Source organism: Cervus canadensis, chromosome 16, assembly GCF_019320065.1.
Source record: "Cervus canadensis isolate Bull #8, Minnesota chromosome 16, ASM1932006v1, whole genome shotgun sequence".
Lineage (NCBI taxonomy): Eukaryota > Metazoa > Chordata > Mammalia > Artiodactyla > Cervidae > Cervus > Cervus canadensis.
The window spans coordinates 10,639,018-10,661,319 of record NC_057401.1 but is presented as its reverse complement, the minus strand read 5'-3'; the positions used below and the strand labels follow the sequence as shown (position 1 = coordinate 10,661,319).

The window sequence follows — 22,302 nt, the reverse complement described above, 5'->3', positions numbered from 1 at the left end:
GGCTGCTGAAGGCGCTGATAGCTGAGGCAGAAGCGCGGGAGAGGCTGATAACGGGGCCCCTGGCGGGCCATTCCCGTGCTTCTGGCTGCCAGAGGTCATGCCTGGCTCAGGGACCTGATTCACGGCCTGGAGCTGGAGGGAGCGGGGTGGGGCTTCCCCTTTCTCAGCTTGTCTGTAATTTACCCTGGTTTTCTGTCTGGCTCCCCTCCGCTTCAGAAGGGAGACTGGAGGGCTTGCTTATACTACACGACCGAGGCCGAGGGAACTTTCTCAGTCGGTATTTTGAAATAAGCACTGGAGGCAGCCTGTCAGGCAAGTGCTGAGAAGCAAGAAATTCGTGCAGGGGTGTGTGTGGGTGGGGGGTTGGAAGGGAACCTGGGCTCTGACTGGATGCCTTTTGTTCCTTTCATTCCAGGCTGCCATTCCCATTGTTTTGACCAAGATGTTTTTCTCCCCCAAATGCAAAAGCTGGAGCTGTAGGAACAACCCACCCCTGGCCCTTTATACAAACAAACCCCGGGCTGCGAGCTACAGCCGGAAGCCAGAGTCCTGCTCCCGCTGAAGGTGCCGACAGCTCACCTCAGGCTCCCTCCCAGCAGACAGACGGGAGCGAGGCTTCTGGGGCTCCCGCCACTGGATAGAGGGTAGTTACCCTCAGTGAGACCTGAAAATAAAACCAGGATAGTGCTAGGCAGGCTTCAGACCTGCTGATCAGTCGGTTACAGAGAAGACATTTCTTTTAGGTTTTTCAAAGCCTGTGCTCCTTAAACTGGGTCCTGCTCCCCAGCCTCTGGGCCATCTCCCTGAAATGAAAAGGTTGGGTCAGAGGGTGTTCAAATCCCCCTGCTGCTCCCACTTCCTCTGATCCCATGACCTTTTAGCTGTCAGGACTATGGAGACCAGCAAAGGCCTGGAAAAGTCAAAAGAGTGGAAAATCCCCAGATAGTTCTTCACCTTGGAATATCAGTACTTGATTCGGAACGCGCATGTGCGACCTCATGAAGTCACACAATAAAGGTCTGACACAGAAGCTTTCCCTGGTTTCTCCACTCTGCCCCTTTAAATCCTGAAGAAGTCTGCTCACCTTTCCAAAGAGATTTAAATACCTGCTTAAGCCTTCCTTAGCTGCTCCCCTGCCCCCATCCCGACTAGTCTTTCCAGTTTCTCTATCTAGTTAGCACTTCCTCAGACTGGGAGAGGGGGAGATGTTTGGTTTAGAAGCCCTCACTGCAGGAAAGGGCTGCAGTTCCTCTCTGCACCCCTCTTTTTTTTTTTTTTTAAATGATTGCACACATATATTTAACAGTACAGTTTTACACAGAATGCTAAGAGCACTTTCTTCATATTTTGCAGAAGGCCTTGAAACATATGGACTTTCTATTAATATTCATACCATAGCACAGACAAATCTAACTCCTAAATAGATGCTTTGCAAGTCATTTAGAGTTTAAAGGCTTAATGGCAAAAAGGAAGGGAGAGAAAAGGGTAAGTGTATTTTTATAAAACTGAAGGAAAAATATATTTACGAAATAGTAAATAAAATTAAATACGGTCTTATGCTCCCCGAAGGAGATGACGCTCAATTTGGAGCAGTGACTGCTATGTCCAAATAATCTCCATCTGGAATCTCTGATTGCAGAGATGAACCGCATTTTAAATTGCATCTTAAGCAGTTCACAGAGAGAGAAAGGGTTATTAACCAGGTTTTGAAACAACCAACATGATACGCCAGCGATCACGCCATCTCTGACTTTGTTCCTCTTACAGCGCTACATGTATAGCCCCATTTTACAGATGGGAATACTGAGTCTGAGATAACTAAGTTATTCAAAACTATCAAGGCTCTTTAAAAGGTCAAATGAAGAGTAGAAACCAAGCCTTCTGATTCATAACACTCCCCCGACTCCACAGCACTGTTTAAAATATTGATCATCTTTCTGGAGGAAATGACGTGGCCTTCCATGTTCACCTGTCCTTGGATTGAAAGAGTGGAAAAATGGAATAAGTGGGAGGAGGTCAGTTCAGAGTTAAAACTCTTCTTAAAGGGATTTGACTCCTCTCTTGCTATGCTCAAAAGGCTGCTTCTGCTTCCAGGATTTTCCAGAAACCCATAATCACGAAACCTGTAGCTCTTTTAGTCATGTGTAACTACTTAAAACTGTGCAGGCAGAGTCCAACCCACGGGTCACCTTTCTGTTATGTGAGATGATAAAACTACAGCATTCACTGGGTATTACAGAGGGTAGGACACCCTCTCCAGTGTCACTTTAGTGGTCATGTTCCTTGCTGTGACAGTGTCCTTTAGTAGACAGAGAAGTGTGCTACTGATCACTGGGACTTTTTCCTGTTTAACGTCAAAGGGAAAGAAACTTGAACTAATTGGAATATGAATTTGGAAAGGATATTGATACGTTCATTTTTTCTAATGCAATACTTATGAAAAGATATAATTTCAGTTCTGACTGTGCACAATTCACTGATGGTTTTATAAGGCAAAGCTCATATTCATTTGTTTTAAAATTCAGTTAAAAACATTGCTGATGAGTGTTACTGGGGGTTTCATGTCAAGGATTTTATATTTTCACGGTTCTGTTTTGTTGAGGTACTGAAAAGGTCTATGAATATTCAGAGTATGGATTTGATCCAAGAAAAAAAGAAAGAGAGAAAAAAGAAAAAGATAAAAAACCAAAACACACACAGAAAAACAAAAAGCCTCAAGAATGCAAAAATTTTTTTGAAAATCACTAAACAATAGGCTTCTGATGGCCATGATTTAAACAAGATGAACTGCAAGGTTTGTCAGTCCATTTTGGATTGAAAAATAGCAGATCCTTCTTTTTCTAAATTTCCTTAATCATCTCCTTTACAATGGTTTTCTATGCCCAAAGCATACCATTTCATTCTCTAAAGACCTCTGTCCTGACTTGAACTTTGAACTGACTTGACAGAAGCAGTTTCTGGTTCTGTATTTTGGAGGGGTTGTTGGAAGAGGTTTTCAGGGAGGTCACGTTGAAACGTCTGAAATGCCCAACGATATGCGAGGAGCTTTTTTCTGCAACACAGATGCACAGAACCCGAACAGCAGAACCAAGAGGGGGATGTGCAAACAGGAGGCTCTGTTCCAGGGACGTCCCTACCTTTGGCCAACTCACTCATTTTGATAGCACATTTATCTGGTGATGTTGCTTTGGCAAAAACAGTACGGTGGTTTTGAGTTCTTTTAGTGTCGCTGGTGGTTTTAAATGCCTTTTCCCCCAGTGAAGTAGTTCACACACATTTCTTAGCCACAAAAGAGTTCAACGAAATGCCTTAGAAAATGAACACTTCCTCTGGACTCTTGCCCTTCTTCATCATCACACACATACAAGTTTCCCTTGTGGGAAACTTCCCATTTCTTTTATTCTTCACCCCAGTGGAGCTGGTTGTTTGGATTTTTATCAACTTAATTGCTTCATTTTGGTTAAAGATCATTTACTGTAATGACTGAAGATGTCTACTCATCAGAGGCCTATTAAACTTGCAGCTTTTGTTTAACTTTTGTATTTATTTTTAAATTGAGATATTTATGGTACAATATTATGTTAGTTTCAGGTCTACTAAAAGTAACAACTTTTAAATTGGATTTCAAAGGCTTCAGTTTTCTCATCTAAAAAAATGAAGATGGCAACAGGACCTCACTCAAGGGGACTGAGAAAATTATGCTGAGAAGATTCCAGTAAACTGCTTGCTAGGTGTTCTATAAGTGTCTGATGCAATTATCCTAACGTCAGACAGGCCTCTTTCACTCTTTGGACTGGAGTCAGGCTGAGATGGGCGTCTTCAGACATCCCTGAGAGGACGTGGGGAGAGATCTCAGTGCCACAGTTTATGGTTAGCCATCCTTAGGGGGAAGTTTCCAGTCTCCCTCAACTTTTCTTAACTGCAGAAGTGTAAGTTTTCCCTTTCAGATCAAGGGATAAAAAGGCACCCCAAATCTCCACTTCTCTGCCAATCCTGAGCCTCACACTGAACTGATCTATGAGGGGAAAACATAGGCCTCCTCCTCCACATTAATTTCAATAGTTGCATTTCAAGCAGCAGACAATAAGCAGGCTTTTCTCGTTCCTTTATAAGGTGGCCAATCTGGGGGAAAGAGGAAGACTCAGGCTAAGACTGGCACCAAGGAACAGGGTAAGACTAACTGGTCTCTATTCGTGGAAGTACCTGTGCCATCACCATCTCACCAGGTGCAGAGAGTCATAGGCTCCCTCGTCACTGGGGAAGGAAGGAAGTGACAGTGGCAGCTCCTGGGATGTCGCATGTGTTTGCAACTTGGAGAGGAATTTCTCATCCCTCCCTTGCTCTTGTCTGCATGCCTACTACTGCTAGGGCACCTCTGACACAGTCTACCTGCAACCTCCTCCAAGATCCTCTTCCATGTTGTCCCAGGAGCTGCTTGGTTTTATCTCTTAGGATCTGAAAATGTTCTAGCCAAAGGTTTTTTTTCGGTCATATTCATGTTCTCACGTTTTTGTCAAGTAGGGGATATAAGGAGGTTAACTGCTCTCTCTCTTTCTCTCTGTCTGTCTCAGAAACTCAGACACATCAACACAGAATTAGGAGTCCTGAGCTCAGAACTCATGCTTTGTCTCCAAGATTATCCAACCTGTAAGAAATACCAGAACTTTCCTGAGATCCCTATCAGCTGGACATTAATCAGTATCTCACCTGCAAGAGGTGGGTTCTACATTAGATTTCACAGAGTAATAGATGAACTAAACATATCTCCCCTGCCTTCTAATATTTACTTGGACAAAATATATTAATTCTTACCCTGAGTCACAGAGGTTAATGCTTTAAGAGGCATTGCGTGTGCACTTTACCACCTGCCGGCTACATGACCTGGAGCTCAGGTCTTTACTTCCCAGCACCTCAGTTTCCTCATCTGTAAAACAGAGACAGGAATCATGTAACCGGCAGGGTTCATGGCAGGCAGACTGCCTAGCAATAGTAGAGACTCTGATGATACAGGCTATCAGTGACTCTGGCATGGAGAAGGAGCTTCCAAATTCCAATTCAGCTCAATATTTAGGTTGGTATAAATAAGCCCAGCTTCCCAGGTGGCTCAGTGGTAAAGGAGCCACCTGCTAATGCAGGAGACACAAGAGACACTTTGAACCCTGGGTCAGGAATATCCCCTGGAGTAGGAAATGACAACCCACTCCAATATCCTTGCCTGGGAAATCCCATGGACCGGGGAGCCAGGTGGGCCACAGTCTTTGGAGTTTCAGAGAGTCAGACACGGATGAGTGAGCATGCGTGCACAAATGCGCACAACACGTCCTTCACTGTACATCTTTGTCCAAGTTTCCCACACCCCTGGTTCTTTTCCCACTGACTTGATACTGGTTTTCTGCCTCTTTCCCTGTCCCCTCCCAGCTCCAACTCCCCAGGTACTTCTGCCCAGAGATCTCTGTTTCCTTGCTTGTGGGCTTCGCTGGTGGCTTAGCTGGTAAACAATCCGCCTGCAATACAGGAGACCTGGGTTCCATCCCTGGGTTGGGAAGATCCCCTGGAGAAGGGAAAGGCTACCCACTCCAGTATTCTGGCCAGAGAATTCTGGCATGGGGTCGCAGAGAGTCGGGTACGACTGAGTGACTTTCACTTCCCTTTCACTTGCAACCCTCATTCTTGCTTTTCATTTTCTACGGATTCAATGGACATGAATTTGAGCAGACTCCAGGAGATAATGGAGGACAGAAGAGCCTGGGGCGCTGTAGTCCATCGAGTAACAGAGTCGGACAGGATTTAAGGGGCTCAACAACAACCTTTACATTCAAAGCAGAACTGTAAAAGGATTCCTTTTTTTAAGCCACTCAAAGGCAGGCCCGCTGCTGGGCTCACGCTGGAGACGCGCAGTTGGAAAAAGCGGAATGCCTGGGCTATGGAGACCTTTCTCAGAAACTTGCGACTTGAGCGCAGACCACTTTGTGATCTCCCATGCGGAACCTCGGGGTGCTGCGGGCTGCGCAGAGATTTGCAAATCCTGAGCACAGGACTCTGAAGTCCGGGAAGGGAGCGTGCGCTGCGTGCCGAGGCGGCTATTCCAATAATAGCTGCAGCCCGGGAGGATGGTGCGTGACTCAGGCCTGGCGCACGTCCCCAGGCAGCGGTGTGGGCGGAGACGCGCACCAGGACAAGGGGGATTTACCTGGGAGGCCGCCTGCAGACAGACTCGGGAGGGAGCCGAGGGCACTGGGGCAGCGACGCTGACTCACACGGAAAGCCAGAGGGCAAGGACCAAATTTGAAAGAGTAAATCGCCTCTGTCTGGGAAGCTCTTAGAGAAACAGGAAGTGATCAGCTGGTAGCAAGCTCAGGAAGGGAAAATCACCTGTCGTCGTGCCTTTGTGCTTGCTTAAATTTATGAAGATGAGCGTTTGCTGAACGCAGCAATGTGCTTCTGAGAAGTGAGACGCATCATTCCCTCTCCTTGTCTCCCCTCCCCCTCCTCCTACCCCTTCCACCCCCACCCCCATCCTGTCATTTTCAAAGCCTGCTGAGGGAGAATCTTGGTTCAAGCTCATTCCCACCCTCACGTGGAATTATTATTAATATAGCTAACATCTAGTCACAGATCTCTGTTATCACAGATGACTCAATAACATCCACTCATCTAGCAAGCTCTGGGAGTTGGCCATGGACAGGGAAGCCTTGAGAGCTGCAGTCCATGGGGTCGCAAAGATCTGGACATGACTGAGTGACTGAACTGAACTAAACATCTAGTCACAGCCTTCGTGTTCAGTTTTTCAGGATGTGATTAACTGAAGCGGTGGCCAGCTGAGAGGGTACTCTGCCCACCAAAATAAGAGCCGGGACACCAGCATAAGCCAGTCCAGAGGAAAGGAAATCTTTTCTGATATGTCTACCCAAAGGAGAACAGCATTTTTTTTCTAAATAGCACACCATTCTGCATGCTAGCAGTGGTCCTGTTTACTGAGAACTTACTCTATGCCTAAGTCTGTGTGAAGAATTTCAGACACATCTGCACATTTAATTCTTACAGCAATCCTAAGAAGCGAATTCTTGAAAGTGAAGTCGCTCAGTCGTGTCCGACACTTTGTGACCCCATCCCTCCGTCCATGGGATTTTCCAGGCAAGGATACTGCAGTGGGTTGCCATTTCTTCCTCCAGGGGATCTTCCCGACCCAGGGATTGAACCTGGGTCTCCCGCACTGCAGGCAGACAAGCGTCTGAGCCACTTTCAGTATCCTTTTAGAAGGGTGAGGGGATGGAAGCACAGAGAGGCAGAGCGACCTGCCTCACACCACACAGCTATTCCTGTCAGGCGTGGACTTTGACATGGGCCATGCCCCCTTCCAATGCAATTTAGCCCTAGTTGAGGAAGAGGAGGAGCACGGTGATTTAAGTCTCTGGATGCCTTTTTTTGTGGCCTGTGTTCTCAGGGGTGTTTCAGTCAGCCTACTGAACCTCTAGGGAGAACTGGGAAGGTGGAGGATTGGGGAATTCTAAGAGAGACTGGCTCCAACCTTCGGGGGCCAGGCTGCCCCAGGGCCTACCTATGGGCCGGATGGGGCTGATGTGCCCCTGGCTGAGTAGCGGGTCTAGGAGGGAGGTCCCAGGCAGCACGGGGCGGCGGGCCCGCTGGAAGAGCATAGACTTGCCGCTGCCCTGTTCTCTGGATGCCCTGCACGGGGTGGACCTTCCTGTTACGTAGGGGATTCACTGGCACGCTCCAAGAGATGACAGGACAACGGGCTGCTTAAATGGAGCTAAATGACCTTCAGTTCAGAAGCTCTCAAGCACCAACGCCTTTACAACTATACTCCCAGCCTAACAACTGGCATGTTAACAAGCTTCCCAGGTGATTCTGATATATGTAGTCGTTAAGACTATTCTTCATGAAACACAGCTTTGGGCCTTTTATATTATGGGATGTGGGCCATCCTCCCAGTTAAATGAAAAGAGGAAAACTAAAGTCCCCTTGTCAAACAAAAGCCAACAACCCTGGGTGTCTCGGCTGGCCACCATAACTGTTCAGGATACTTTTATTTTAGAAAATGACCTGGAAACAATTTGCTCACAACCACAGGTAAAGGATCTTGGTGGGGGAGGGGGGGCTGGTGGAGAGCAACCTGTAACACTATGAATTGCCCTGCAGAAAATCTTAGGAAAAGAATATATAAGTAGGAGTCACCTGGGGCCATATTTTTTGAGATGTTTTCCAATGGCTCTGCAAAACTAAAGATTTTCAGGTGTAAAAAAAAAAAACAAAAGATTTGGAAAATGAGGGCAGATAAGGATCTGTGTTTCAGAGGATGGCTTACACCTCCAGACTCAGGTGTAGAAGGTTCCTGAGGCCAGAGGGTGAGGGGCCTTCTCTAATTTTCCACCAGGCCTCCCTCCTGCTTACAGGAGTAGCAGGCTTGACCTGGGTTGTGATAGGAAAAGCAACATGAAGGCAGGGGGCCCAGAAATTTCTCTCCAGGTTATATGACACTTTATCCTTAGGTGGTTTCCCTTGATCTCTGGAAGCAGGGGGATCTATAAGACTACCCACATGAAAGTGCCTGAGAGGGAACAGCTTCCTCCTTTTGACATCTTCCATCTGGGTAGGGATTTAGATATCTTGACAGCTGGCTGAGAGGATTAAGGCAGGTAAGGAGGCATGGAAGAAAAGCTATGAGCAATCTAGACAGTATATTAAAAAAGAAAGACATTACTTTGCCAACAAAGGTCCATCTAGTCAAAGCTATAGTTTTTCCAGTAGTCATGAATGGATGTGAAAGTTGGACCATAAAGAAAGCTGAGTGCCAAAGAATTGATGCTTTTGAACTGTGATGTAGAAGACTCTTGAGAGTTCCTTGGACTGCGAGGAGATCTAACCAGTCCATCCTAAAGGATATAAGTCCTGAATATTCATTGAAAGGACTAAATGAATATTCATTGAAAGGATTTTAAAGCTGAAACCCCAATATTTTGGCTACCTGATGCGAAGAACTGACTTATTGGAAAACACCCTGATGCTGGGAAAGATTGAAGTCAGGATAAGAAGGGGATGACAGAGGATGAAATGGTTGGATGGCATCACTGACTCAATGGACATGAGTTTGAGCAAGCTCTGGGAGTTGATGATGGACAGGGAAGCCTGATGTGCTACAGTCCATGGGGTCGCAAAGAGTCAGATGCAACTGAGTGACTGAACTGAACTGAAAGGAGGTATCAGATGGCTAATGGGATGGGAGACAACTAATGAGATCAGTCAAGGCACCTAATAAGGGGAAAGTCTCCCATGTCAAAGACCAATTCTGCTAATTCCCTTCATCCTTATGATTAGAGATAGAATTGTCCCTTATTCCCTCCCCGGCTTGCCCCATCCCTTAGAGTCAATACTCGAGAAGTCTGAACAGCTGACCACATCGTCTATTTTGCCTTCTTCTTTTCACAAAGGAATAAGGCAGGTGGTGTGTGCGTGTGGGTGTAGGTGTATGTGTTTGTTGGGTGGTATGTCGGGCTCTAGAGCTACAAATTTTCTCCCCTTTATGCGCCCCTCAGGCCTTTTCGTGGGGACATCAGTTCGGACAATCCCAGGGACTGCACAAACAGGGAGCTGGCTGGGAACCTGTCTCCTGGGGGCAGACCACTCCTCGATGGAGCCAAAGCTGCAGTCAATCCCTCTCAAAAGGAGCAGACTCCCTGTAAGATGCAAAGGCCAGACCTTGCCTACCACACTTCCCTGTGTTTGGTTCATGAGGTTTGAAGGCCCTCATTGGGCAGAAATAAGGAGAGGCAGGTTCTGAGTACTTTCCTTTGAGATCACTAAGCATCAGTAAAGTTGGGCAAAGGATAGCCTCTTGGGGCTCACTTCCGTTTCCACAAATGTAAAACAAATCAGTTGATCACAGAAGGTCCTTTCGGCTCTAAAGTTGTGTCATTCTTTAGCATGTAACACCATTTATCTGACACACATTTAGATGTGTGCCTATCTAGAGAGACACCATATAGGTGTTCAACTTATGTGAATTCAATTATATAAGTTCTGTCTTTTTACGTACTTAAAAATAAAAGTGCTGTAAGATTACAGTTTGCATACACACATGTGGGGCAGGGGCTATCTCGCTCCTGTGACTGTGCACCCACCCTCATGGCCCCCCACTTCCCCTCACTGCCTACAGTGCCTGCTATGGCCCCATGCTAGGAAAAAATGTAGCACGGGTAACACATTCAGAAAAGCTGTTGGTGATTTACAGGAGTCTGATTCCCCTCCATGGAATATCTGCTTTGTTAAATGCAGGAGGAAAGGGACAGTGGTGGAAGCTGGGCCCTCAGACCATTCCCCTGTCATTCACCTCTGGCCTCTTCCAAGGCGTGTTGAGCAAAATTTCTGGTCAAATCAGCTTGTGTGGGTTGAGAAAAAGGAGGTTGATAAGTGAGGGACAGAGCTCAATGAGTTTTAAATGGCATCACTCCAATCTGACCAAATACACCAAGGAATCTTCCCTTCCAAGAGCAGTGACTGATGAAAATTCCCAGTTCTTCCTCTGCCTCCCCCTACACCATATATACGAGCTATTGCTCTTCTCCGTTTGGCAGGACATAGGTGGATGGCCAGCTTCCCGTGTAAACGACATCTTTTCCCCTTTTAGCTTGCACTTCCCTTGAGGGAGCAGAAAGATACAGGCATCAGTGTTGCTGGTCTCCACGACTCCTGCGAGTTCCCATAATTGGTATGTTTCCTGTCCAGCAGAAAACACATCCACTACCCAGTAGGGCCCAAATGGCATGTTGTGACCCCCAATGTGTGCCAGCTGCCCCATCCGGAGAGCTCTGGCCTGAGTTTCTCTCTGTTCCTAGACTATCTTTGACTTGGTGACCCATTTTACCTCTTTTTGTCCATAAGTGGCTGTTCCTCAGAGAAGGCTGAATCACTTTGTATCCAAAACAATGCAAGTGATTCCCAAACATCAGATGCCTTCCTCTGTTTCAGGGTTTTGAACAGGCTTTGAAGGGAACTTCACAAAGCACTTACCCGTGGGTTAACACATGGTAGGAGGTAATGGCACCCCACTCCAGTACTCTTGCCTGGAAAATCCCATGGAAGGACGAGCCTGGTAGGCTGCAGTCCACGGGGTCGCAAAGAGTCAGAGCGACTTCACTTTCAATTTTCCCTTTCATGCCTTGGAGAAGGAAATGGCAGCCCACTCCAGTGTTCTTGCCTGGAGAATCCCAGGGACAGGGGAGCCTGGTGGGCTGCCTCTATGGGGTCACAGAGAGTTGGACACGACTGAAGCGACTTAGCAGCAGCAGCAGCAGCAGGTGGTACAATTTGAAATATAACGTCACAACCCACCTCAAATTCACTAGAGATAAAGAGTTGAAGCAGAAAGACCATTCTCCTCTAAGCAGTCCAGCCTATTTCCTTCCAACCAAGCAGCAAGCCCAGTGTAACAGCAGAATTCCAGCGTTGTCCTGAGTTCGCACGAAGCCGCCATCTTGCCATGGCTCTGTTTGAGCCCTGCCACTAGTCAGCCTTATGTTACCATAGCTAAGAAATCAGATAGAGGCTGGTTGCCTCCTAAAAGATGGAATTTGCTTTGATTCTCTGTACCACACGCAAGCAAGCAGTCATTTATAATTGCCTGGAAACCAGCAGCACGAACGCTGATAAGTAAATGTTCAATAGAAGCCAAATTCCTCTTTCTATCCATGAAAGGAACTTGGATGCCCACCCTCAAGTGTCAATCATCTTGAATCACCCTGGTGTTGATTTGAGCTACTGTTTTTTTTTCCCAAAGTAGCATCTCCCATTAAGCCAAATGATGCCTCAGGCACATTATTCCTTTAAAATGTTATACTGTATTTGAATAGAAAAGAACTTTAAATGTGAAAAAAAAAAGTAAATCTGTTTGGGTGGTTGGTTATATTGCCAGGGTTAAGTGTCTGCACTGCAAGTTACTATTTTGAATCAAGAGTTTTCATATAATTGGACCCTAAAGGAAAGCATAGTAAAAACTTGAACCAGAAATTTACTTACTGTAATGGATAATAACCAAAGAATAAATAAATCACATTCAGGAATAGGAAAGAAAGAAAAGTGACATCTTTAAAAAGCTGTCAACTTTTCAGAGCAAGATCCCTTCCCCACAGTTCCCCTCCCCCACCCCCTCAACTCCCCTTCCCACCTCAACCAGGGGCTCAAACCTTATACACATTCTATCATTTCTCTTTTTTCAACCTTGCCTAATGGAAAAAATCTGAAACTCATTTTCATTGTGGTATAAACGACTGATAACTTAAGTGTTACATGTTTTCAGATTATTCATTTCTTTTAACATACTTGCTAATGCTTGAGGCTAAAGGTAGGAATTCTATTGGGAATATGAGTAGCCGGACCCCAGGGGAAGGATTTTTGTCTGTGAAGCTGGTGATACTGGGGGAATGCCTTTCCAACCCAAGTGAGATCTTAATAGCAAATCGGTTTTAGAGCTATTAATGAAAATATATTAATGAACGCGGGCTAAAACAAAATATTTGATAAGCATATTTTAAAAAAAAATAGTTGTGTGCCGGAATTTAAGTAGCCTCAGCACAAAAGATTTGGGCATTTGGTAAAAATAGCAAGATATGAACATTGAGAAAATAAATACACAACCAGTTCAGTTCGGTCACTCAGTCGTGTCCAACTCTTTGCAATGCCATGGACTGAAGCACACCAGGCCTCCCTGTCCATCACCAACTCCTGGAGTTTACTCAAGCTCATGTCTACTGAGTTGGTGATGCCATCCAACCATCTCATCCTCTGTTGTCCCCTTCTCCTCCCACCTTCAACCTTTCCCAGCATCAGGGTCTTTCCAACAAGTCAGTTATTCACATCAGCTGGCCAAATTATTGGAATTTCAGGTTCACCATCAGTCCTTCCAATGAATATTCAGGACTGATTTCCTTTAGGAGGGACTGGTTGGATCTCCTTGCAGTCCAAGGGACCCTCAAGAGTCTTCTCCAACACCACAGTTCAAAAGCATCAATTCTTCGGTGCTCACCTTTCTTTATAGTCCAATTCTCACATCCATACATGACTACTGGAAAAACTATAGCTTTGACTAGATGGACCTTTGTTGGCAAAGTAATATCTCTGCTTTTTAATACACTGTCTAGGTTGGTCATAACTTTTCTTCCAAGGAGCAAGCATCTTTTAATTTTATGGCTGCAATCACCACCTGCAGTGATTTTGGAGCCCCCTCAAATAAAGTCTGACACTGTTTCCCTGTTTCCCCATCTGTTTCCCATGAAGTGATGGGACCGGATGCCATGATCTTAGTTTTCTGAATGTTGAGCTTTAAGCCAACTTTTTCACTTTCCTCTTTCACTTTCATCAAAAGGCTCTTTAGGTCTTCTTTGCTTTCTGCCATAAGCATGGTGTCATCTGCATATCTGAGGTTAATGATATTTCTCCCAGCAATCTTGATTCCAGTTTGTGCTTCCTCCAGTCCAGCATTTCTCATGATGTACTCTGCACATAAGTTAAATAACTTGGGTGACAATATACAACCTTGACGTACTCCTTTCCTGATTTGGAACCAGTCGGTTGTTCCATGTAAAGTTCTAACTGTTGCTTCTTGATCTGCATACAGATTTCTCAGGGGGCAGGTCAGTGGTCTGGTATTCCCATCTTTTGAAGGATTTTCCACAGTTTGTGGTGATCCACACAGTAAAGGCTTTGGCATAGTCAGTAAAGCAGAAGTAGACGTTTTTATGGAATTCTCTTGCTTTTTCGATAATCCAACCAATGCTGGCAATTTGATCTCTGGCTCCTCTACATTTTCTAAATCCAGCTTGAACATCTGGAAGTTCACGGTTCACGTACTGTTGAAGCCTGGCTTGGAGAATTTTGAGCATTACTTTGCTAGCTTGTGAGATGAGTGCAATTGTGCAGTAGTTTGAGCATCCCTTGGATTGCCTTTCTTGGGATTGGAATGAAAGCTGACCTTTTCCAGTCCCGTGGCCACTGCTGAGTTTTCCAAATTTTCTGGCATATTGAGTGAAGGACTTTCACAACATCATCTTTCAGGATTTGAAATAGCTCAACTGGAATTCCATCACTTCCATCACCTCAACTAGCTTTGTTTGCAGTGATGCTTCCAAGGCCCACTTGACTTCTCATTCCAGGATGTCTGGCTCTAGGAGAGTGATCACGCCATCATGATTATCTGGGTCGTGAAGATCATTTTTGTATAGTTCTTCTGTGTATTCTTGCCACCTCTTCTTAATATCTTCTGCTTCTGTTAGGTCCATACCATTTCTGTCTTTTACTGTGCCCATCTTTGCATAAAATGTTCCCTTGGCATCTCTAATTTTCTTGAAGAGATCTCTAGTCTTTCCCATTCTATTGTTTTCCTCTATTTCTTTGCAATGATCACTGAGGAAGGCTTTCTTATCTCTCCTTGCTATTCTTTGGAACTCTGCATTCAAGTAGGTATATCTTTCCTTTTCTCCTTTGCCTTTAGCTTCTCTTCTTTTAATAGCTATTTGTAAGGCCTCCTCAGACAACCATTTTGCCTTTTTGCATTTATTTTTCTTGGGGATGGTCTTGATCCCTGTCTCCTGTACAGTGTCATGAACCTCCATCTGTAGTTCTTCAAGTACTCTGTTTATCAGATCTAATCCCTTGAGTCTATTTGTCACTTCCACTGTATAATCATAAGACATTTGATTAAGGTCATACCTGAATGGTCTAGTGGTTTTCCCTAGTTTCTTCAATTTAAGTCTGAATTTGGCAATAAGGAGTTCATGATCTGAGCCACGTCAGCTCCCGGTCCTGTTTTTGCTGACTGTGTAGAGCTTCTCCATCTTTGGCTGCAAAGAATATAATCAATCTGATTTCAGTATTGACCATCTGGTGATGTCCATGTGTAGAGTCTTCTCTTGTGTTGTTGGAAGAGGGTGTTTGCTATGATCAGTGCGTTCTCTTGCCAAAACTCTTATTAGTCTTTGTCCTGCTTCATTCTGTACTCCAAGGCCAAATTTGCCTGCTACTCCAGGTATTTCTTGACTTTCTACTTTTGCATTTAAGTCTCCTATAATGAAAAGGACAACTTTTTGGGGTGTTAGTTTTAGAAGATCTTGTAGGTCTTCATAGAACTGTCCAACTTCAGCTTCTTCAGCATTACTGGTCAGGGCATAGAGTTGGATGACTGTGCTATTGAATGGTTTGCCTTGGAAACAAACAGAGATCATTCCGTCATTTCTGAGACTGCATCCAAGTACTGCATTTCAGAGTATTCTGTTGACTATGATGGCTACTCCATGTCTTCTAACACACACATCCCACACTGTAAAGGCTTTACAAAGAATGTACATGTTTGTATAACTGAGTCCCTTTGCTGCACAGCTAAAGTTAACAGAACACTGTTTGTCAACTATACTCAATAAAATAAACACATAACAGAGTGTGCTGTATCTTGTCTTACATTAAGAGGTACAAGGGGAATGGGGTAGAGCCCTGAGGCTCTTGAAAGACCTGGAAAATACAGGCTTATGGAGGCCAGTGTCTCAGGGGAAGCGTGTGTATGCTCAGCTGTGTCCAACTCTTTGTCACCCCATGGACTGCAACCTGCCAGCCTCCTCTGTCCATGGAATTTTCCAGGCAAGAATACTGAATACGATGTGTGTTTGTGTGTGTGTAAGTTGCTTCAGTTGTGGGTTGCCATATCCTGTTCCAGGGAGCTTCCTGACCCAGGGATCGAACCTGCATCTCTTGAGTCTCCTGCATTGGCAGGCAGATTCTTTTACTGCTGAATCATCTGGGAAACCTCAATCTCAGGGACCCTGACATCTGGGGAAGAAGAAAACTGGGAAAATGCTGCAAATCCAGCTAACTAGTAGATCACTGGTAACCTTTATTGAGAATAGTTCTGGAAGCCATTGTTCTCATGACAAAGACCAAATATCTCAAGACTCTAGATAATCTGGTCCCTGCCTACCTATCATCTCTCTCCACTTCCTCCCCCCCCCCCCCCCCCCCCCCCCAGCTTCAGCCAAAGGTCTCTGAGCTTGGTATTTCCCAAATCTGAAACACTTACATTCCTCTAACTGCTCCAGGAAACCCTTAGTAACCTTTCAGATCTCAGCTCAGTGGCCATATCCTCTGAGAACTCTGACTCCTCAGACCAGTCAAGTTCTCCTGCTCTCATAACTATGAAACTCTCCTTTTAAAACGATTGCTACTTTTCTTAGTTTATAGTTTGTGTAACAATTTATTAATGTCTGTCTCCTCCACAGCTCTGTAAACACCATGAGGATGGGACCACATCTCTTTGGTTACCTTTGCATCCCTGGGGCCAAGAATAGTGTTTGGTACATAATATGTGCTCAATAAATGTTAATTGATTATGTAAGTGAATCAATGTGTATGTGTGTTAAGCTGCTTCAGTTGTGTCTGACTCTTTGCGATCCTGTGGACTGTAGCCTACCAGTCTCCTCTGCCAATGGGGTTCTCCAGGCAAGAATACTGGAGTGGATTACCATGTCCTCCTCCAGGGGATCTTCCTGACCCAGAGATCAAACCCATTTCTCTTACATCTCCTGCATTGGCAGGCATGTTCCTTACCATTGGCGCCACTTGGGAAGCCCAAATGAATCAATAATTGTAAAAGAATCAATAATTCTTCCCATTAGTTGCTTTATACTGAATGTTTATGTCTCACCAAGATTCCTACATGAATTCTGAAGCCTAATCCCCATTGTGATGATATTTGGAGGTGAGGCCTTTGGGACATAATTAGGTCATGATCTCCATAAGTGGGATTAGTGCCCTTATAAGAAGAGATCTCTCTGGAATTCCTTGGCAATCCAGTGGTGAGGACTCAGCACTTTCTTTGTAAGGGCCTGGATTCAATCCCTGGTGGGAGAACTAAGATCCCACATTTGGCCATCATGGAAAAAAAAAAAAAGAGAGAGAGATCTCTGCCCACCATGTAAGGACATAGCAAGAATGTGTCCATGTGTAAACCAGGAAGAAGGCTCTCACCAGACACCAAATTGGCTGGCATCTTGCTCCCAGACTTACCATTCTCCAGAGCTGGAAGCAAAGTTCTGTTGTTTAAGGCTCCAGTCTGTGGTATTCTGATTCTAAGACATCAAGACAGCTCAGGAGAATTAACAAGCTCCAACCTTAAGTAAGTAGTTTATACAAACATCAGTTTCCTTTACCTCTATTATAGGATTAGCAACAGTACCTATTTCTGAGGGTTGTTTTGAGAATTAAGTGAATACATGAAATAACGTAGTACATCTAGCATATAAAACACACTCAGTAAAGTTTTCTTATTATTACTGTTACAATTTATTTCTTTGTACCAGCTTTCTCATCTATAAATTGATGGTTTTAAAGGTTCCTTCTACTTTAAGCATGCTATAACTCCTATCTAATCCTAAAAGAAAAATTCTTCATTTTCTAGATTTGTCACCCTGGCAGCTTTAACAATCAATATGTTAACTTTTCTTTCCAGTAAAAAATTTTTACCAGAACCAGCAAAGATTCAGCCTGTAATAATATGCATGAATTTAGGACATGGCCATAATTATTTTTTGAACTTATGTTTAATGTACCAAAAGTTTTCATTCATCTCACAAGATTTCAGGAGATACATAGAGGCAGTGATTTGAAATGATAAAGCTCCCTTTTCATCTCTAGTCCTGAAGAAGGGCATGTTTTTTCTTTTTGTCTAACAACAGGTTAGATATACATGCCCTTACTTGAAAGAGAATAAAACCAGAAAACTAAAAGTTAAGATATTCATATTACATAAACCAACATATTAAAGAGAAGCCTGTGTGCCACTCTGTGATTTTCTAATTCTATGGAATATCTTCCTGGATTTAAAACCCATGGAATAAGTAATGTTCATGACCTAATAGTGATAAATGTATATGGCCTCTTACTTTAGTGAAAAATATGATGTTCTTTACTCTTATAAGGTGTAATGGGAGTTTTACGTCCATTTCATGCATGTGAAAGTTGAGGATCCATGAAGGCAGATAATTACCTAAAAATCACTTAGCTAACCAAGAATGAAACCAATGCCAAATAAGCCCAGAGGTTTAGGCCTCACGATCTGACACCCTGCTTCCCTTTGCTTACCTGCCAAGTCCCATAAGTGTGAGCTATATTTCATGTTTGTTTCCCATAAATACATCCTTATTGATAATGTCAATAAAGTAAATTTCATCACCCACTTGGAATGGCTCCATCTTCATCCCGGCAGTGTTTTGCCTTCCAGAAGAGTAGAACAATGCTCCATAGTGTCCAAGTGCCTTTCATTTGTCAGTGGGACCTTTGCATTTGGATCAAACTTCCTCCTTCCCAGACCTTAGCAAATATAATATCTTGGTCCAAATAATTGTCTCTGTAATGGAGGTAATTGCAATGGTAAGCACCTTTTACCCAAATTCCCATGTTTTTCCATTGTTTTTTTAGGTTGACTCATGTTATTGAAAAATGTTTCAGTCACAGCTAAAGCTAGAGAGGGACAAGGTACTAAGAAAAAAATTATTAAAACCAACAATCAACATTTTATAAAGTTTTAAAGTTCGTGTGCTAGGTCACTTTAGCTGTGTCCAGTCCTTTGTGACCTTATGGACTGTAGCCTGACAGGCTCCTCTGTCCATGGAATTCTCTGGGCAAGAATACTGGAATGGGTTGCTATGCCCTTCTCCAGGGGATCTTCCTGACCCAGGGATTGAACCTAGGTTTCTTACATCTCCTGCACTGGCAGGCAGGCTCTTTACCACTAGTGACACTAGTTTCAATCCAGGGAGGTAACTAGTGCAGACCTCATCATGCCCATTTTACAGATGAGCAAAATGAGGTTCATTCAGACCTTTTTATTTCAAATTCCATGCTACAGCTATATTACCCCAATACCACAATGATACAATTCCTTAGTGCTTCACTAGTATTGTTGTTATTACTCTTACCATTCAAAACCAGAAAGGCATTTTCCTGAACTTCCACCCATATGAGCAGTCAAAGAAATCAGAATTGGAATCATCAACCAAATTTTACTTAAAATAACTTACTTATTATTTCACAGACATGCTTTGGACAAGTTATTTTAAACACGATTGCACATCAGTAGAAGTCCATGGGAACAATGAACCCTCCACAGGCTTCTATTGGAGAAAGTGAATTCAGAACAGACCTCGTTACAGTGTCAAAATGAAACAATGCCTGGGCAAGCTCCATTACCGTTCCACAAACCAAATGAAGGAAATGGGAGAAGAAAGGAGAAAAGTAAAGTGAATTTATGTCCTGCAGGGCTGGAACTCTGGCAGGAAGTTCTGAGTGAGGGCTCTCATCCTTGCCCTACAACCTGACCTGGGGTTGTGGAGGTTTTGCGTGGCCATCTCCCACCAAGCATGTGTTGGCTCCTTCCACAGTCTCCAGAGGCAAAAGGACCTGAGCCTCACTCAGCTTTTCCACATCTCCTCAAACCCAGTCACTGTCTCTGTAGCGGAGCTTCCCTTCTGCTCTTACAAGCCTTGTAGGCTCCCAGCTTATGGCAGGAAGAGCTGTTTCTCCCCCTTTGCCTTTTACGCCACTCCCACATACATCATTCACTGATCCCTGTCTTAGTAAGTCTTTATTATTTATTTATGTTTTTAATGTCTTTATTGAAGTTGTTACAATATTACCTCAGTTTTATATTTTGATTTTTGGGCCCCAAGCCTGTGGGATGTTAGCTCCCCAACCAGGGATTGAAACCCACACCCCGTGCGTTGGAAGGCGAAGTTTCAACCACTGGGCTGACAGGGAAGTCCCAGCAAGTCTTAAAATAAGTCCTTTCAAGGCTATGGTTTTTCCAATAGTCATGAATGGATCTGAGAGTTGGACTATAAAGAAAGCTGAGCACAGAAGAATTAATGTTTTTGAACTGTGGTGTTGGAGAAGACTCTTGAGAGTACCTTGGGCTGCAAGGAGATCCAACCAGTCCACCCTAAAGGGAATTAGTCCTGAATATTCATTGGAAGGATTGATGCTGAAGCTGAAACTCCAATACTTTGGCCACCTGATGCGAGGAGCTGACTCATCTGAAAGGACTCTGATGCTGGGAAAGATTGAAGGCAGGAGGAGAAGGGGACGATAGAGGATGAGATGGTTGGATGGCATCACCGACTCAATGGACATGAGTTTGGGTAAACTCCAGGAGTTGGTGATGGACAGGGAGGCCTGGTATGCTGCAGTCCATGGGGTCTCAAAGAGCCAGACATGACTGAGTGACTGAACTAACTGACCTATTGACTGGGCACAGACAACCTGAAGAGACATGCTATGTGCCAGGCACATAGCAATATTCTCAAACTTGGTTATGTAAGAATCACTTGGAAAGCCCATTGAAAATGCAGACTTCGGGATTCTACCTCTGGAGAGTGTATGTATGTATGTGTGTGTGTGTGTGTGTGTGTGTGTGTGTGTGTATAATATGGTAGGCATGGGATGCAATTCAAGGTTTGGGTTATAATCAAGCACTCCAGATGATTTTGATGTAGGGAATCTAGGATCACTTTGAGAAGTACCATAGGAAGTGCTGAAGAACTCAATGAAAGGATGGTAGTATCATGAATGAGAATCAGTGGTTGAACAGTATTTCCCTCATTTGCCTTGCCAGGACTATCATTGGTATGATTAATAAAAATACTGATTCCTAAGCCTACCCCAGACATAGTCATCACAGTCTGCAGAGAAAGCATCTGAGAATCTAGATTCTTAAACAAGGGCCCTAAATGAGTCTTATCAAGAGGCACATTTGGGGAACACTACCATATAGGCTATGGTCTCTACAGTTTCTGCAACACTCATTTCCTGTTCTTTGAAGCAAAAACTGGGGTGACCACATTCAAGCAGGTGATTGAAGTTCTTACTGTCTTGATAAAACTGCACCTTCACTTTTTAGAAAAAGTCAGACCCTTCAGTCATACCCCGTATGATGCTTCCATAGTCTACAGTTACGGATTCAAATGGGTTTTAACATAATCTGCCAAGATTTCAAAATGTCTAATGATCAGTACCATCTGGGCACCAACTAATCCAAGTAGACACAGAGTATATATAATATAAGCAACCAACAGTTACTGTCTAGATATCAGTCCCTAGTGTAATATTTTAAATAATGGCTTTTATTTAAGTATAGTTGATTGATTTTATATATATATATATTCTTTTTCAAATTCTTTTCCCTTATAGGTTATTACAAAATATTGAACATAGTTCCTGTGCTATACAGTAGGTCCTTATTGGTTATATTTTATATATAATGATGTCAATCTGTTACTCCCAAATCCCTAATGTATTCCTCCCCCTTAAATGATACTTTTTTCAATTGTGTTAGCCTAATAGAGCTTGGGAAGAATGCTGTATTTTCAAGATTCCTTTCTACTTTATTTCTTGCACTCCATTATAGATGACTTGAGTTTGGTAAATATCGTGAAGGTAATGCCTGGTAATTTTGCTCAGGTTTGGTTAATACATCTTTCTCTGTTTAATTTGTTGCATGCTCCATGCCCTGACATCTTATTCTTTACCAGACCAGAAGTTTTTAAATGTGCAAGCCTATTGTGCCCGGGGAAAAATGTTGAACTTTTGCCTTTGTAATAAGATATGCTCCAATGACCAACTTTAGCAATTTAATATAGTTGAATAATAACTGAATGGGACACTTTGTCACTCAGTCATTATTCAAGCTCCTACTGGGGGTGGATAGAGAAGTTGCTGGAGGCCAGATTATTCCTGGGGGAGCTCAGCCACACAAATCAACACTGAGAGAATCTTTTAAGAAATAATGTTACAAAAAATAAAAAATTCCAGGAAATACAAGTCAAACTATAGATTTGCAAAATGCTAATAAGAGTTCAAGTTCAACTTGATAAAATGGCATAGTGTTTAGTATTCATTTAAGATAATTTTACACATGAAAAGTATGCTGGAAGGATAAAGCAATCACCTGGATAATTCAATCTAAAAAATGCTTTGTAGGTGGACATGATCCAGATAGATGAGATCATTGCCATACAGGCCAGAGGTATGTGAAAATTCTCCTTCACCCTACATTGCATGTTACCTCGGATTCTGAGGATATTCCAGTATTCATTATGAACTTCAGGCACCTGTATCTTGCTCTGATGTGTACACAGAGATTCTGCTGAAAATTTCAAGGTCTCTTATTTGTATGCAAAACTTTTAGGATCCAAAGTTTTTGTTTATTCACTTTAGCCTGAGTTGTTTTGTTTTGCTTTTTGAGATGCACTA

General features: G+C 43.6%; 1 long non-coding RNA gene across 1 annotated transcript; it reads right to left on the bottom strand.

Annotated features, from left to right (window-relative positions):
• Nucleotides 1–240: 240 nt before the first annotated feature.
• Nucleotides 241–6,313, bottom strand: LOC122454622. The gene is made up of 3 exons (XR_006273453.1): nucleotides 6,191–6,313; nucleotides 4,813–4,924; nucleotides 241–664 (listed from the first exon to the last, which is right to left on the bottom strand). It is a non-coding gene; the product is annotated as an uncharacterized LOC122454622 (long non-coding RNA).
• Between the last annotated feature and the right edge of the window lie 15,989 nt (nucleotides 6,314–22,302).